This window comes from Pteropus alecto, unplaced genomic scaffold (assembly GCF_000325575.1).
Source record: "Pteropus alecto unplaced genomic scaffold, ASM32557v1 scaffold121, whole genome shotgun sequence".
Lineage (NCBI taxonomy): Eukaryota > Metazoa > Chordata > Mammalia > Chiroptera > Pteropodidae > Pteropus > Pteropus alecto.
The window spans coordinates 1,571,925-1,585,511 of NW_006434369.1; the positions used below are offsets into that span (position 1 = coordinate 1,571,925).

General features: G+C 37.1%; 1 long non-coding RNA gene and 1 pseudogene across 8 annotated transcripts in view; one reads left to right on the forward strand and one right to left on the reverse strand.

Moving 5' to 3' along the window:
• LOC102887488 overlaps positions 1-13,587 on the reverse strand; it is a 366,742-nt gene that overhangs the window by 307,853 nt on the left and 45,302 nt on the right. The window lies entirely within an intron of this gene.
• On the forward strand, positions 10,643-10,761 carry LOC112477667 (annotated as a pseudogene).

A 13,587-nucleotide genomic window follows, 5' to 3' on the forward strand; every position in this document is an offset into this window, starting at 1 on the left:
ATACAGAGGAAGAAGCAGGGTATATTGAGAGGAAACTCCTCCAAATTCAACATGAGAAATTTGGAGAGTCAGGAGGCAGTCCTTCCTACCTAGCATGAAGTATCACCTGAGTAAGAACGTGTCTGAAAACACTTACCTTGAAATTCCCCATATTTGTGAATATAATATGACTTTGAAATGGCAGAAATCGAATAATCTGAGAATTACAACCCAATTTTCAGCATTGCAAAGCTGGGTCATGTTTTGCTTTTTCTAGCAATCTATTATTTTAATTCAATATTTACAAGAAAGGGAAGCAAAACGAGTAGCGTAACTCAAAATTCTGATACAGGGAAGTATTTCTGTCAAATAGGAAAAGAGCCTTGTGTGGCTCTTTCTCCTCTGAAATTACATTGATACTGACCTCTCCTCTTCTATAGAGGAACTTGACCTCTGCAAGCCAGAATTTCATTCACTGAATACGTGAATAATTCCTACTGTGTGAGTGTTAATGCAAAACTGGCAACTGCTCCAACCATTTACACTAACACCCTCTTTTACACAACTGCTATTACTCGTGCTAAAATCTCAGCTGTCATGTCTACATTTTTTCTAAGATAATAATCCCTCTAGTTGAGTCACCAAAGGGCCATGGCAGAACAACCAAATGCAGAGGGCACTGAGAGTTGAATAAGTCCATTGTCTGTTTTGGAACAAGAGGGCTGTATTCATGATGAAACCTGAGTACAAACTAGATTAGAACAAAGACTTGAAATTCAGAAAGGAGTCAAAAGTAGTTAAAAACCCACCCAAATTTTTCAAACTACAATTTCTATGTTTGGCATCATTTTATATTTTTCCATTACTAAATTAAAAATGTGGAGATAATATAAATTTATAAGGGCAGCTCTTTGATATAAGAATGTTTGTTTTTGCGATTTCTCCTGAACGTTTAAAATGCCTTTTGGGGAAGTAGACTATCTTTCATGTTGTAAAAACCTCCAAAGCAAATTGGAGATCAGTCAATTTATTAAGCACTCGATTTTACACCTTGACCAAAACTATAAATCATAGTAAAAAATAATATTATTTTATACTTATCTCCCTCTGTATAGTTTACTAAGCACTTTCACATACATTACCTTACTTAATCCTTATAACGACCCTGTAAGGTGGGTATGATTGGCCTATAATATAGATGAGAACAGTCGGTCTCAGTGTAGAAGGTATTCGTCATATTTTCTGGCTGGTTAGCACCTTTTAAACGCCCTTGACGTGGGTAATTTTCAGCTTGAGTCCCACTTTGCAGGTATAGAACTCAGTTCTCCAACCTCCTTTGCAATTTCGGTGACTTCGAGACCACCAATTATATTCGGTCTTGCAAAACTGGGATTCACATGTGAGCAATCTGAGAAAGGATGCTACTACATACTGGTATAGATTCGATTTGTCAGGATGGAAACAGAGGGGGTCCAGTTTAGGGGCCAATCTAGTTGCAAGGCTGAGTTTCCAGAGCAGAGTAGCACAACTACTGGCAGCAGTTGCAATAAAAAAGATTTCCTGGCAGCAGTGCAAACCATGGCACCTAGTGCTCCATGGGGCAGCACAGGTGGTAGCAGTTTCCTCTTTAGGCCAGTACACTGTTCCTAAAAACTTAACTATGTGTCTATTTCTTTAGCCCTCTCAAGGAAGGCTCCCTCCTACGAACTTCCTAATATCCTTTCAATAAGTTTCATTTCTGTTCGGGGTCCATTTGTTGCTGCAATTAGGGACCCTGACTCATTTAGTGAGGCTGTCACACAACATTCATTCTTTTGGGTAAGCCTTCGCTGGGGAAGCAACTGTTAGGCTGAGTCCTAAAGGATAATATTTCTTTGGCCCTCTCAAGGAGGGCTCCCTCCTACGAACTTCCTAATATCCTTTCAATAAGTTTCATTTCTGTTCGGGGTCCATTTGTTGCTGCAATTAGGGACCCTGACTCATTTAGTGAGGCTGTCACACAACATTCATTCTTTTGGGTAAGCCTTCGCTGGGGAAGCAACTGTTAGGCTGAGTCCTAAAGGATGTATAAGATTCAACCGAGCAAAACTCTGGGAGAAGGGAAATGGCTTTCTAGGTAGAGAGCCCAGCAGTGCAAAGGACCTGTGGTATTAAAAAAAAAAAAAAAAAGACCAACGAGTCACGAATGGGGTGTGTAAGAACTGAGGCACACAGGTGGGCAGAGGCCAGAGCACAAGGGCAGCATAGGCCATGCTTCACCTCTGGCCCTGCATATCAGGAAAAAATGTCTTTATTAAGCCAAAATAAAAGTATACATAAGCAACACACATTCAAAGTTTTACACTGAGAAGTTTCAAAGTAAGTAATTAATACCCCAGCTACAGGATAGGCTTCCAAATACGTAAAGACAGTGATCCTCTTTCCCATATAATTTTTCTTTTTTATGATGAAACAGTTCCGAGTTCTTAAACTGCCCAGATAACAACCCAGACATAATCATCTAGTGGTGAACACACTGGATTTGGAATGAGGAAACTTGGATTTGAGCCCTGATGATAGACTTACTAGAGCCATGACTTTAGAGATATCACTTATATTACCTAGGATGGTTGCCCAAATCTATAAAACACAGAAGAATCTGCTGTGCACCATATCTAATAGGATTATTTTTTAGGTTCAAATGACCCTGGGGATGTTATTTAGGGAACTCTAAATAACACAAGGTATTGTTAGTAGGGAGTAAAGGTGATAGTGATAACAATAGTTATTACTGCTACAGTATGGTCTCCTGACGGATAAATAGGAATGGCAATATGCTGCAGTTGTCAATATCCCTAACATGTCCAGAACCAAATACAGTATTTTAAAATTAGTTTATCACAGAAAAAAATGTAATTCTGTGACGTGATAGATGTCAACTAAACTTACTGTGATAATCATTTCACAATTTGTACATTTATCAAATCATTATGTTGTACACCTTAAACTTGGACAATGTTACATGCTGATTATATCTCAATAAAACTGGAGAAAAGCTCAGCAATGGTTTATCCTTTAGCATGATGCTCTATCCTTCTCCAGGCATTCTCAATAAACAGTAGTTTTCAATGGAAAACCATTAACAGAGTAGCACTGCAAATAAATATGCTTATAATACTAGTTTGGTTTATTAAAAGTTTTCTTCAGACACTGTGCTAAGTGCTTATAAAAATCAAAAAATAAAAGTTTTACCAATGCAAAGCATTTTGTGATTTATCTTTCTAATTCTAAACTATTTCAGGTTAGGTGATATGAATTTTTTGGCTCCCATGGTTTTGACCTCAAATGTACTCACAATCTAGAAGACATAAATAAATATACTACAGCATAATACATTATTATAAAAGGTAAACCATCATTTTCAAGATAAAACTTGTCTTCGTCATCTCTGTATCACTAGAATCTACTGCCAGTGTCTGAAACACAATAGGTAAAAAATTAATTTTTGATGGCTGCTTGAACGCATGTCATGTAAAAGCACAGAATATAAAAAGAAATTTTTATTATAAAATTAAATATAAATATAAATGTAAATATTTAAAATAATAATAGTGATAGGTAACATTTATGAGTGCACTTACATGGTCTTAGACACTATGCTTAATGCTTTATACAGATCATCTCAGGTAGTAACTCATCATTCCTCCAATTGGAATTTTAAGAATAACTTGATAAACTACAAAGTGAATTCTTAGGAATCAATCTAGTTTGGCCATCTGTGCATCCAAATACATGAGAACCAGGTGTGAAAAGTCTCATTTAATCTTGAGTATATTTCACCACAGAACAATATCGAGATTTAAAATATTATTAAATAAAATTAATAAAATCAGATTTTAAATATTATTAAATAAAATTACTACCTTGTCTTGACTAACTGAGGTAGCCATAATGTAACATCCAAAAGCAAATCTGAGACCAGAAGTTGAGAAGCAAAATTCAGAGATTTGCCTAAGCCTTTCTTACTACACATAAAAATCCATCACATTCAGTAAAAAAATAATAAGTCCACAGCCCATCTCAGAAGGACATTCCAACATGTAACAACTTTCCCAATGAGACTGAGAGGAAAGCAATTTTGAACACAAAGAGGTGGGCATGACTTTCCAGAAAGCGAAACAGTCCATAAGTTAAGAGTGAGTGTTGAGCCAACACTTGAAAGTAGAAGAGAATGTTAAGAAATGAGAGTAATGCTAAGACTTACTGTCAGAAAGAGAACCAGTTCCAAGAACTGTTTAATCCATTAAACTGATACCCAACTATTCAACTACATTCAGAACTTAATGTGATCATGCCCTGATCTTCCTTTACATTTTAATTAAGGTTAGTTGAGCATGTAAATGAGTTTTGAGCATAATATCCTAGGGCAAATAAGACTGGAAAGAATGGGAACAGGACCATCAGAGCAGGAGATGTGGGGAAAGGCAACCCTTGGGGACTTTTTTTGATCCTCAAGGTGAAAGCACCACAAGGGTGACTAAGGTTAGTAGCGTTAAGAAGTCATCTGGAAGCACTTTACATTTAGATTCTTCCTTGGAAGTGTGCCCATCCATGAGGAATGCAAGGAAATGCAGCAAGTGTGAGCAGAACTTAAACAGTGTTCTTTCTCAATTCTAATCTGCAGTCCTCCTCTTTCTGCATTCTGGTGTCACACCTTTAAACATTTTTTTTATATGTAGTGATACAGTCTTGACTCATACTCATTATCTAGGATATCCTTATAATTTGCCTAATTTGCATACAGCTTGTCATTCACCACTTTTCAATCTTTTGATTCATTTTCTTCACTGTTTACTCTGCTCTTCACTTTTTCTTGTATATTGTATTTATGTGAACATATGTCTGTATAAAACTATTATATGTATATTCATGCAACATAAAATGGAATCTTATTCTAGTGGCTTAAAGTTAGGTAAACCCAACATTAAGTACAAGATCTGCAGGCTTCTGAATTGAAATACTTTAGTACTTCAGTGTCTAAATTTCCACAATTACAATTGTTTTCGAACTTTAAATATCCTTAATTTTCCAGGACTTTTTCCCCAAAGTTATTATTCCTACCATCATTGTAATTGTAAGTTTTATAAAAGATCCATCTGAAAGTCACAGACTCCCATATCTGCAAATCAACATCAGCCATAGGCCATTTATTTCTAAGAAAAACATCAGTATTTGTTTTATTCATCAGTGTAGGTGGCAGAGCTAAGATATGATGCTCAGAACCCAAACTCTGCAATGTGCAGAAAAATGATTTTATGTCCATACAATTGCTTCCTGCCAGTGGACTGCAAGAGTACAGCTTTGAGAATTTCAATGACTGATTTACCCAGGGAAAGAAAGCTCATTCTTAGTAAGTGGGGGGGAGGAGGAGGCTGCAAAATATTGATTTAATTTATTTTACTGGCTGTGAATCTGCAGGTTTTTTTACTGCAATTTGATTAATTAGATTAGCAAATTTAGTAAGTTGTTTATTCAGTTGCGTGAATCAATGTTTCCCTGAATTTAGTTTAGCTTTATTTTATGCTTTCGAATCTATCCAGTAGGTAAGATGTTGAAAGCCAAGGCCTTTTTATCCCACAGCTCTTTCAAATATCTTTTCACATGTTAATTTGATCTTTTTGTGATTGGAGGCAAATGTATTTCACAGTCCTTCTCCCCTTCCATCCCCCCAACTTCAACACATGGATACACATATAGATGACAGAAAATTATAGATAACAGAAAGCTGACAACGCTGATACATTCCTATTTTTCATGCCTCTCAGTTTAGTATTTCTGCTTTCTTGCTGACCTTAGTTTTAAATTTCATTTCTGCCCAATATTAAAATCTAAAAGGAAATAAGGAACTTTCTCAATTAATGATAGCATACTTTAAGATTAATAGAAAATATCAGAGCAAATTGCTTTATATTTAAAAATAGTTGCTATATTTCTCAAAGTTTGGCTAGTTTTTCTTCATTCTTTTAATGACCTGTCTTCTTAGGAAGTTCCTTTCATCTGACTTGCTACATAAAATCATTCCTGATTCATTTGTTACTGAGCTTTAAGGGAGTACAGCTGTTCAAACAAAGTACTTGCCTATGAAAGCCTGGGAAAATTGGGAAAGATAATCAAATTAAAATTCCAGCTATACATTCTTGTAACAGAGTGCAGACAATTTTGATATTTTATGTTTAAAATGTTTTAAAATAAAAGGACAAGTTCTAAAGCACCACAGATCACATTTTTTCCATTAATGACTTGGATGACACATTCAGGAGAAAAAGTTAATTCAGCAACAAATCAAATGTACTTTTCCAGAAGTTTTTTTTTTTTTTTTTTTTTTTTAATTAAAACAATATGAAGGTCCAAGAGAATGAGAAGCTTGGGATCTCGGCAATTGAGGACCATTGGAGATTATCTGGCTCAAAGTAAAACGGGCATAAAATATGAGCGCTGGCAACTTGAACTCAGGAGTGTTGGATGGCCTCTGATAAACACCAGACTCCATTAATTATCAGCCAAAGGTGGAACTGAAAGTGCTTTTACTCAAAGGGTGCAAAAAATCACCTTTTCCAAGAAAGTTTACATCTCTCTAGTTCTCTGAAAATGAAAAAGATTATAGAATCAGTCTCCCTCCAACTAATGAGCCATATTCAACCGGCCTTGAAATTAAAAAGTAGAGAGACAAATCAAAATTGGAGTGCATTCACCCTTCTGAATATATTCCTTTCCTGTCTACAGCGCACCTACATGCTGGCTGAGCTAGCAGAGAAAGTAGAGGTTTCTTAGATCAAATAGTTTAATACTTTTGAATCATACTGAAGATAATGTCCGCTGCACCTCCCCGCCCCCATAAGTATTATGCTTCCTAGCTGAAGAAAAAACATCCTCTTCTTACTAGCTGCCCCAAACCTCCAGTCAGTCGCCAAGTCTCATTAGAATCTACTTCCTAAAAATCTTTGGACTCCAGCCACTTTTCTGCATTCCTACAGCCACCCTCTTAAGGCTACTGTTATCTCCCAACCAAAATACAGCAGAAACCTCCTGTCTATCTTCAAGTTTACTTTACCCCATCCATTCTTTACACACGGTTAGACTGATCTTTCTAGGAAGTAAATCTCCTATTGGCATTAGAATGAATTCCGAACACTTGAAAGCAAATCAAAGCCTGACCACGCTCAGTGTGATGCTCCAGCCCAATTTCTCTGCTTCCATTTCATACTCTACAATACAGCCAATCGGGCTAATAAGCTGCTTTTAATCTTCCCTCCCCCACTCCATTCCACTGCCCACACACACACACACATTCATCCTGGGCTTTGACACATACTCTTGTAAATGCCTGCAACATCCTCCCTGTGCCATCCTCCCTCTTCCTGCCTCATCCCCTTCCAATGACTTCCTCTTGCTCTCTAAAGTCTCTATTTAGATATCACTTTCTCCAAGAAGTCTTTCCTCTTCTCCAAGTTTGAGTCAGATAACCCACATGTACTGTCCCACAGCACTCTATATTTACACTGTCAGAGCATTTCACGTGTTACATGCCAGCGTCATTATTATTTGTCTATACTCCCCTAGCATAGAAACTCCATGAAGACAAGGGCTGAATCTGGAGAGTTCAGCATCAAATTCCTAGCATAGTGCCTGCACTTTGTTGATATTCAAAATAAATATCTAGTGAATGAATAAATGAATTAATGACAAAGTTTTCACTCAAATGGTTTTGGAAGTCACCATGGTGTTTTTCTGGAAATGGGCTGCATTTCCAGATGGTTTTTCTTTTTTAAAAAAATTTCCTAAAATTTAATTTATAAGAGTAACACTTCATAGGTGTTCAATAAATATTTGTTATTGGATAAAGACATAAACAGGGTGACAATGCTATTCTAAGCATGACACAGTGAGGTTATTTTTTTTACTAAAACTACTTGTCAGACACTGACTAGAGGGCCAGGACATGGAGACCCAGTTAACTAGGTTATACAGGTGCTGGGTCTAAGTAGTTTTCTTACCCCACCAAGGGCAAGGCAACCTAGATTCAGTATTTTAATTATTTGCTATTGCTCCTATTTTAATTACCCTATTGGCCAATATTCTTTGACATCAGTCCCGTAAAAAGCCAGCTTAGAAAGGTCAACACTAATGACACCATTAGTCTTGCTCAGATCCCCAAGTTAAAATGCTAAAATGAAAAACACTTTGTGTTTACCCTTAGTCCTCTTAATTCTAACCAAGCGAATAAACTTATGTTCAAGAGGATCTCCCCACTTTCTGCAATTATTGTGTGTTAATTTTGCATTGCTCTACCCTACACTGAATTTTTTAAGCATCCCAAATAATTTGTCAGAATGTGATGAAATAGCTCCTCTGGCCAATCACAGTCCTTATTTACTAGTTACACCCAGGCAAGAACTGAAATCTGGTTATAGATATTCACTATAATAAAACTGGTAGTCAGAATCTGCTTTCACCTATTCAAAAGCACTCTGCCTACAAGTGAAAATCCACACTACACACCACCTCTCATCTCATCCCCAGCCATTCCTTAGCACCTTGCATCCTACACTCCAGGCATTCCATTGAGAGATCTCCAAACCTTCCTCTAAGCTTTGCACAATCACTTCTCTCTGCTTGAAATATCTCCATTCCAGTCTCATTCCTCACACCGTCCTTGTGCCTGGCACATATTCCCTCCCTCTCCCGCCCCCCTCCCGCCCCAAGCAGAATCGATTAGTCCCTCTTTTGTCCTTCCTTGCCTCACATCTCTCAAGCCACTTAACACATTACATACTGCAATTACTACTCATGTATCTATCTTCTCTACCAAGTTGAGAGATGCTTGTAAGCAGATATCACATCTTATTCTTATTTAGGTCCTCACTGCATAAAAGAATACTTAGCACACAGTAGTCAATGAATGGCTATTTAATAAATGCATCTACTTCATCTCTGCCCACAACCGATGCCATATAATAAAATTACCAGATTCCGACTGCAATTCCATCCATTAAGATCTATACATCATAAACATCAATGGAAAACCAAAAATGCAAGGATTACAATCTACTTGGAGACTTAGGGTAAGTTACAAACTAATTGTCATAATGACAAGCAAATGGCTCAGCCTCTGACAATATCCCCTTGAATTACTGTTCCAACTTGATCGGGAGTTGTAAACAATTCAAAAGAGAATGTTTAGAGATTTTCGGTGACACTAGCTAGCTCATCTTTCTAATATTTACTCAGGAACTACCTGCTGAATACCAATATGCCTGGCTTATTTTGGTAGTAAAAGGCCTACTTGACTGTGTTCAAAAAGTTCCCTGACCTTAATTGAAGGGCTTTTCAGTCTGGTAAACAAACTGAGACACTATGAAGCATTATTTATAGATGTCATATGAGTGGCATAAACAGGGAATTACTAGCATTTACAGGAGGATGAAGACAAGTTTTTTTGTTTTGTGGCCTTTTATTAAGTACATGCTGCTAGTAGATGGTAAATGTAGTCTAAGATGACGGTTTGGGTCCTTTTAGACCAAGGTTTCCACAGAGTTTATTGAGCTGCAGGTCTCTCAGTAGCAGTCTATGAGCTGGAGAGTTAAGGTGCCTCTACTATGAGGAGAAAGGAGGTTAGGGAGGCCTCACAACTCTTCCAGGTTTTCTTCCCATGCTAGGTGGTTTATCTGTGAGATGCCTTAGGAGAAAATAGTTTAAATCCAATAAGCTTCTGACCCAAAACTCATTTCTTTCCAGAAGACCTCTCATGAGGACTGGCCTCTTCCACTCCCAGAGCCAATTATTTATTCACAATAGGAGCTCCCAGAACATACACTAGGACATGGTTCCTGCCCTTGAAGATCTCGATCCTTCATTCTCAAGGCCTAATGTAGCTGTAAATATTTTCCTTTGTTTGTCTTCATTGCATTTGTTATTTTAAATCCTCATGGTTAGTGTCTAAATTTAAAAAAAAAAAAAAAAACTAAAGCATGAATTATGCTTTCTAATATTTCTCGAGTCCCATTTCTCACTAATCCAACATCCCCATGATACACGCTCTCAAACTCAAACTCTCTCTTTGCCTTATATAGTGTGTACCATCATGCATGCATTCACTTGAAATCTAGAAATGTCCAAATGTAAGTTTATACAATCTCAAAAGGTCATCTTTTTCTGGGGACCACACAAATAGCCAGTGTCCAAAACCAAGTACATTTAAAATGACTTTTGAAATTTCATAACAAGGGATTCAAACCAGGAATTCAGGGATAAATCCAACATTTGAAATTGTATGAAAAAAAAACTATGTGCATGTGAATATATGGATTTTTTTCTTTGGGCAAGCTTCCATTGCTTTTAAGCAATTCTCATCAGGGCCTGTGAGACACACACACACACACACTCTCTCTCTCTCTCTCTTTCTCTTTCTCTTTCTCTTTCTCTCTCTCTCTCTCTCTCTCTCTCTCTCTCTCTCTCTCTCTCTCTCGCACCCGCCCAAAATATATGAAATCTTGCTAGTTTCAATGAAGAAATATTTTTGTATACAAATATGACACAATTCATTTGTCTAAATGTGTCAAAATCTTTCCCCATGCCTTTTAATTTAAAATATGATTAAAAGATCCACATTAGAAGATGAGTGCCAGTCTATGGCCATGCCACCCCGAATGTGCCTGATCTCATCTGATCTTGGAAGCTAAGCAGAGTCAGGCCTGGTTAGTACTTGGAAGGGAGACCACCTAGGAAGACCAGGTGCTGCAGGCGTTTTAAAAAAAAAAAAGAAAGAAAGATAAGTACCAGAGCACAAAGATCCTATGGGAAGAGGCAGCAAAGAAAAAGAGAAAAAGCCCCCAAATATTTTATGCCTGAAAAATCTGAATCAAGAAAAAGATAAGCAAAAAATAAATAGGTTACTGTGACTTGACATTTAGAAAAAAGCAACATTTTATTCCTACTAATGGATAAATCACCCTCCAGTCCTGAATTTCATCACTACCTTACAAAAAGTTACTGATCTGCCTCAACTTTTCTCAAACACTAAAAACACAGCTACAGAACAACATGACTGTGCATGCCATATAATCTCTTAAAACTAACAAACATTAGGAAACAATATTAAGAACATACCTACATTTCATTCCATAAATTAACTAAGAGAATTCATGCCTAACAATAAAGTGTTATAATATTCTGTGGAAAGAAGTGTTTGGGTTTTTAAAAATAAATTAAACATATAAGGCTAAAACAGGTCTTAACCTACAATATAATTTATATGGCATAGGGTGCCTCAAAATAGGAATATGTATGTGAAGAACCCATTTTAAATTTGGCCTGCATTTTGCCCTGATAGAACCATTGGTGATTTATTTCCTTTCATTGTTATGGTTTTCCAACATCCCTTACTGAATGAATCCAGATGGAAATGTCTCTTCTGGTTCTTTATTTGCTGCTGCCGTTTCCATCTGTGGTGCTAAGAGCCAGCCCTTATTTTATCTGGGACACCAAGCAACTTTCCCTTCTTCACACTCCTTGGTGTCTTCTCAACAGCTCCACATGGAAATCTCTGGGTTGCTTCAAACGCATCCAACACTTCCCGATTATTTATGTTAGTGACAAACTCTTTCTCACCAACTGTCTTGGGTCACTCAGAGGCACTTGATTCGAAAAAGCATTCAGCTTCCCATCCAATATTTTTGGTAGCTCGACAGCTCCCCACTTCATCTCTGCCAGAGTTAGCACGCTGCGGAACAGAGCGAAGTTCTTACTTTTTAACATTCGCATGCTTGGTTTGCTTCCATGTGGGTTCTCAAGTCTTAGGAACATTAACATCAGCAACAACCCTAGCTTGTTCAAAACCCTAAGTACTTCAATCACGGAAGGGACACATCTCAGATCTATATTTATTATTACTGAGACCTTTGAGCCAGTCTCTTAACCTCTCTGAACCTCACTTTCCTCATCTGTAAAGTGGGGACAAGACCAACTTCCTTAGCAGGTTATAACTATACATGATCATGTATGTGAAAGGCTCAGCAGACAATGGCTGCCCCAAAGCCAGTGCTCACAATTGTCAGGTATTTATTTATTTTGAGAGCAAAGTTTTAATTATCTGTGGACAGGAGCGAACATTAGCATAAAATTGTTGCGCTTTTTTTTTTCCCCCTAGAGGAATAGAAATAATTTACATTTTAAGAGCAAGCAGGCGTTCCTGTTGAAAAACATCAAAGGTTTACTGTGACAAGGTCCTGGTCCGGAGGGACACCAAACTCTTCTGGCCCATTCCTTCTCCCATTTTTGTTTTTTCTTTCCCCTCTCTCTATACAGGAAAATGACACATGGGAGAAGGTTCTGTAAACACTATATAGCAAGGCAACAACCGATAAGGACCCTAGATGAAGTTCTAGGGCAAACTGGCTGCTATGTCTAACCTCTTGAAAAGACTGATTAAAGATTTAAATTGCAGCAGCCATGTGAGAAACACACATGTGGTTTTAAAATATCTGAATGCAACTGTGCTGTTCTTGGTAAAGATCCATGCAGACCAAGGGAGCTGACACTCAATAGAACACATGGGTCTCCATTGTGTCTAAGACCCTCTAGGTATTTTAAGCACCAGAATCAAAATACACAAATAAAAACAAACAAAAGCCCCACTATCTGTCCATGCTAGGTCTTGCCAAAAAAAAGAAAGAAAATAGATTGTTTTTTTTAAAATAAGTCTGTTGTAAGATGATTATGGATTTATTTAGCCCATTCAGCAAGATTTTTCACTAAGCTACAATGCAAAAGATTTATTTTGTCATTGTCCAACACAAACAATTGAAGAAACAGCCTAGTACAACATCCCCAGGAGAAACAATCTGCAATTTAATTAGTGAATAATGGAAGCAATTTAAATACAATTCCAGGCATTTTTTAAAAGTAATATTTAAATAGACATCTGCTGCATTTACTAAGTATTTAGGCAAAGCACAATAATCTCTGATCTGATGAGATGCCTGAGGTTATAAACAAGACTGTCTGCTGTTAGGGCAAGACCCATACTTTAAAACAAAATTCCAGAAATCCACTTTCTCCTTCTCAACACCTACCCCATCCCCCACCAAATAAAGAGAAAGCTAGACAAATAAAGAAAATATTAGTCACAGCCCTGAAGTGCAATATAACAGAAACAGAAATGATTGAAGGGCAACAGAACTAAGCGGGAATTCTGATACCTTCGTTATCTGTCCTCTACAACCATTTGAATTTCATTTATAAAACAGGAATATCATAGTGATCAATGGAACAGAACAGAGAGCTCATAAATAAATCCATGCCTATGCGCTTACCTAATATATGACAAAGGAGGCAAGAATATACAACGGGGTAAAGACAGTCTTCAAAAATCAGACAGATACATGCCAAAAGAAAACTGGACCACCTTCTTACACTGTATACAAGAACAGACACAAAATGAATTAAAGACTTAAATGTAAGACTCAAAACCATAAAACTTCTAGAAGAAAACAGGCAATAATCTCTCTGATACTGCTATTAGCAATTTATTTTCAGACATATCTCCTCAGGCAAGGGAAACAAAAGAAAAAA